We start from the raw sequence: 5,620 nt of genomic DNA, 5'->3' as shown, positions 1-5,620 counted from the left end.
CATTACTCTGAATTCTTTTTCAGGTAGACTGCCTATTTCCTCTTCATTTGTTTGGTCTGGTGGGTTTTTACCTTGCTCCTTTATCTGCTGTGTATTTCACTGTCTTCTCATCTTGCTTAACTTACTGTGTTTGGGGTCTCCTTTTTGCAGGCTGCAGGTTTGTGGTTCCTGTTGTTTTTGGTGTCTGCCCCCAGTGGTGTAGGCTTCCTGGTGGAGAGGACTGGTACCTGTGTTCTGGTGGGTGGAGTGGATCTTGTCTTTCTGGTGGGCAGGGCCTCGTCCAGTGGCGTGTTTTGGAGTATCTGTGAACTTAGTATGATTTTAGGCAGCCTTTCTGCTAATGGGTGGGGTTGTGTTCCTGTCTTGGTAGTTGTTTGGTATGGGATGTTCAGCACTGGAGCTTTCTGGTCATTGGGTGGAGCTGGTTCTAAGCATTGAGACAGAGGTCTCTGGGAGAGCTCTTGCCAACTGATGTCACGTGGGGCTGGGAGGTCTCTGATGGTCCAGTGTCCTGAGCTCAGCTCTCCCACCTCAGATGCTCAGGCCTGACACCAGGCCAGAGCACCAAGACCCTGTCAGCCACACAGCTCAGAAGAAAAGGGAGAAGAAAAGAAAGAAAAAAATGATAATAAGTTTAAGAAGTTATAAAAAAATACTATTAAAATAAAAAAAATAAAATAGTAATAATAATTAAAAAAAGAAGAGCACAACCAAACTGATAAACAAATCCACCAGTGATAACAAGCACTAAAAACTATACTAAGATAAACATAAAAATCAGAAACAAGTCAGTCACAGACAGCAAACCCGAAGTCTACAGTTGCTCCCGAAGTCCACCTCCTCAATTTGGGATGATTCGTTGTCTCTTCAGGTATTCCACAGATGCAGGGTACATCAAGTTGATTGTGGACATTTAATCCGCTGCTCCTGAGGCTGCTGAGAGAGATTTCCCTTTCTCTTCTTTGTTCACACAGCTCCTGGGGTTCAGCTTTGGATTTGGCCCCACCTCTGCATGTAGGTCGCCCTCAGGCATCTGTTCCCTGCCCAGACAGGAAGGAGTTAAAGCAGCGGCTGATTAAGGGTCTCTGGCTCACTCAGGCCAGGGGAGGGTGGGAATGTGGGGCGAGCCTGCAGTGGCAGAGGCCAGCATGATGTTGCAACAGCCTGAGGCGCGCTGTGCGTTCTCCCGGGGAGGTTGCCCCTGGATCATGGGACCCTGGCAGTGATGGGCTGCACAGGCTCTGGGGGGATGGGGGTTTGGATAGTGACCTGTGCTTGCACACAGGATTCTTGGTGGCTGCAGCAGGAGCATTGGCGTTTCATGCCCGTCTCTCGCGTCTGAGCTGATAGCTGCAGCTCGCGCCCATCTCTGGAGCTCGCTTAGATGGTGCTCTGCCCTCTGTAGGCAGACAGGGAAGGAATCCCCTCTCCTCGCACACCCCGAAACAATGGGCTCTTGACTCTTAGGCATGTCCATACTTTTTCTGGGCTCCCTCTGGCTAGCTGTGGTGCACTAGCCCCCTTCAGGCTGTGTTCACGCAGCCAACCCCAGTCCTCTCCCGGCTTCCGGCTTCCAACCGAAGCCCCGGCCTCAGCTCCCGGCCCCCGCCCGCCCCGGCAGGTGAGCAGACAAGCGCTCCCAACCGAAGCCCGAGCCTCAGCTCCCGGCCCCCGCCCGCCCCGGCAGGTGAGCAGACAAGCCTCTCAGGCTGGTGAGTGCTGGTCGGCACCGATCCTCTGTGCGGGGATCTCTCCGCTTTGCCCCCCGCACCCCTGTTGCTGCGCTCTCCTCAGTGGCTCTGAAGCTTCCCCCCAGCCCACCCCCCGTCTCCACCCACGGAGGGGCTTCCTAGTGTGTGGAAACTTTTCCTCCTTCACAGCTCCCTTCCCGAGGGGCAGGTCCCGTCCCTGTTCTTTTGTCTCTGTTTTTTCCTTTTTCTTTTGCCCTACCCAAATACGTGGGGATTTTCTTGCCTTTTGGGAAGTCTGAGGTCTTCTGCCAGCGTTCAGTAGGTGTTCTGTAGGAGTTGTTCCACATGTAGATGTATTTTTGATGTATTTGTGGGGAGCAAAGTGATCTCCTTGTCTTACTCCTCTGCCATCTTGAAGGTCCCCCTTCTCTGATCTTATTTTAAACTGAAGTCAATAACATTTTAGAATATGGACTTATCCATGTGATTGTTGGGGGCTATAAATTACTCAATCTCCCAGGCCTCTAGACTTTCTTACAACAGAGAGTATGTTTTCTACCCTGAGTTCAAGCTTGGCAGGCAGGACCTGATCTCCAGTGGACACAGAGTTGCCTGAAAAAAATCGAGGATTATGATACCATAGAAAAAGGAGCAAGGGTGTCAAATTCCACCCGACAGGTAGATCCCCCAACTCAGGACAGACACCAGGAATGGGGACCAGTGAGAGAGTGTTGGGAGGGGCAGAGTCCTGGACACGCTAAGCAGCAGAATGGGCTCTGCTCACCTGAGGCCATAGGACCCTGTGGACTGCGGCTCCTTCCCACTGCTCACATGCATTTGCTCTGGTCACAGGATGTCACTGCCACCCTTGCCTCTGCTTCTGCTGTAAAACAGGCCTAACAGTAAATGGGAAAGAACGCTTGACGAACCTACTTAAATTCCAATTTGTCCTCCATTGAGGTCATTCCTTGACTCATTCAAGTACAACCTGACTTCGCTACATAGAAAAAGGAGCAAGGGTGTCAAATTCCACCCGACAGGTAGATCCCCCAACTCTGACAGCCAGGAGGAGGACAGACACCAGGAATGGGGACCAGTGAGAGAGTGTTGGGAGGGGCAGAGTCCTGGACACGCTAAGCAGCAGAATGGGCTCTGCTCACCTGAGGCCATAGGACCCTGTGGACTGCGGCTCCTTCCCACTGCTCACATGCATTTGCTCTGGTCACAGGATGTCACTGCCACCCTTGCCTCTGCTTCTGCTGTAAAACAGGCCTAACAGTAAATGGGAAAGAACGCTTGACGAACCTACTTAAATTCCAATTTGTCCTCCATTGAGGTCATTCCTTGACTCATTCAAGTACAACCTGACTTCGCTAACTGTTCTCACAGAAGGACTTGGTTGAGGCTGTTACAAGAGTCTAAATCCCTATTCAAGAGAAAAGAAAAAAATGTGAAATCCACAGTCTTGTGAAAATCAAATATTTTGGGGGAGTAGGCACAGGTGAGTCTGTTTAAATAAATGATTACAATTAACATAAGTAAGCTCTTTGAACCTATGTATTAATAATTTATAAGTTAATAATTATCTATATTAGCCTATTTTGGACATTAACCTAAGTCAATCAGATGGATAGATAAGGTACCCAAGAATAGAGAAACATTTAAATCAAGCCTTCTGAAAATTAAATGTGATTTGAAAATATTTTTATGGAAGTGAAACAGTGAGTTCAAAAAGAGGTTAAACAGGATATAAGGGAGAAAGGACAGGAAATAACCACTGTGTGCCAGATTTAATGCTAGACATTTCTAAATCTCACATAAAAAATAATCCTAGAGAGACAATATAATCATCCCTGTTTATAGACAAGAAAACTGAGGCTTAGAAAAGTAGCTTGACCTGAGATTCATAGTTTACAGCTACAAAAATCATGTACTATGTTTTATACCACACCACCTCTATAAAAACAAAATCATTTTTAATAGTGATTCTTTTTTGTTTAACTCAGTGAAGATGAACTTACAATAGAACCATTGCTTTGAACTCAAAAACTATAAAATGTTTAACTTTAGTCTTTCAATCTTAGCTTTTTGTTTTCACATTTCTTTGCCAGTTATGCTATTCTTTAATAAAAAGACAGTGTGAATGGCTAGACAGACTGGTGGACAGCCTGATCGATAGAAACAGGAACGGTCCCTGAGTGTGTGGGTGTATGTGAAATAGTCCCCCACTCAAGTTCTGTTGCAAAAGTTCATTTGAGGTCAGATATTTGAAACGAGAATTTCATTGTTCCATAGAAACAATAATGGGATATTAGTTAGAGCCTTGGCTCAACACACAGAAGCCTATGGAGTTCTCAGTGTAAACGCCCTATAATTTTGGTACTAAAGAACTTAAACTCCTTTTAAAATACAGTTTTTGTCAGTTTACCTAGGCCCTGTAGTTCGGGCCTACGTACCATGAAGGCAGAGGAGGGCTTATCAGGAAGTAGCTGGAGATGGTACATTTTTATCCCCATCTCCTCTCCACAGAGTCTGTTTCATAAAACAGGCTGCAAGAAAAAGAAACCAAAGACTTAAAGAAAACCTCCTGCCAGGAAACAATATGGTAGTTCTACTAAAAAGGAAATTAATGCTAAAGTGAAACATGAAAATGACCCCTAGATTGGAAAGCAACATTTCAATTCATGTGTTTTTTCTTCCAAGTCCTGTCCCAGTTACCCTCTCAGCATTCCAGTCTTTCTCCCTGGGATTGCATGAAATCTCTCAGAGCAAATATGCTCTCTCTCTCTTTTTAAAAAAATGCTTTAAATTCATACTTTGAAGATGGAGGTTTGAGCTGAGTATTGCTGTGGAACACTCCCTCTCACCTAGGAGGTGACCGAGGGTCACACTGAGGGTCTTTATAGTTGGGAGAATGCCAAGAATACCCTCCAAAATGACCACTAATCTCCAAATTTAGAAGAAATCAAGTGGAGAAAAAGGAACACTTTTCTTTAAAAAAAAAAAAAAAGAAAAATCTGATCACTGCATTATTCTTGTATTTCTTTAGACAGTTGATAGGCTTATTTGTCAACATCAGTAAAAATGATATAATAGACTTAAAGAAATTTTAACCTATTTCTGATGTTTACAAGGCACCAAAGACTATAGTACTGTTCTAATCAAATTTATGCATTTTCAGTGGGATTTCAAATTTTAGTCATAGGCAATATTTTAATCTCCCTGAATATATATATATTCCTTGTACCTACAAGTGTGCAAATAACATAATTTTTAAATTACTTGGAATTTTGAAAAAAATTAAAATTTTATTTGTAAAATATGTAAATGGCTATACTCATATCCATTTATTTATTTAACATTATTTAAGAAACACATCATGCTTACTATGTGCTGGGCATGGTTCTAAGTGCTTTATAAATAAACTATTTTGATTCTTATAATAATTCAGTGAGATACATAGTGTTATACCATTTGCCGACAGGGAAGCTGAAGTACAGAAAACGGGTCCAACAACTGCTAAGATATACACTGGAGTCAGTAAAATGATCAAAATACTAATTTAATAAACTTCCATGTAACTGCTTTTGTCCTGAAAACATTCTTCCTAGTCCAAGTAACTTGAACCTACACTTGCATCCCCTTCATCTGGGGTAAAAACACCCAGAGGGATTGGGCTCCTGGGTCCTGACATTTGGGTTCCTGATCAATTGTGGAACTCCGTCTGGTAGTAAGTCTGTGATCTTGTAAATGACCTTCCTCAGATCCACTAGCCTCATAAGACATCACTTGCTAGTAGAAAAGGATTTTCTTTGGAGATGAATTTATAACTTTTTCTTTAAGGCAGATTCATTTTACCCACTGGCACAGCAGTTCATTTTCCTGGTACAGAAAATTTCAAATAATACAATCTATCCTCTTGTTGAGTG

The sequence above is a fragment of the Physeter macrocephalus genome, chromosome 10 (assembly GCF_002837175.3).
Source record: "Physeter macrocephalus isolate SW-GA chromosome 10, ASM283717v5, whole genome shotgun sequence".
In the NCBI taxonomy this organism is placed as follows: Eukaryota; Metazoa; Chordata; class Mammalia; order Artiodactyla; family Physeteridae; genus Physeter; species Physeter macrocephalus.
This window is presented reverse-complemented; position numbering follows the sequence as displayed.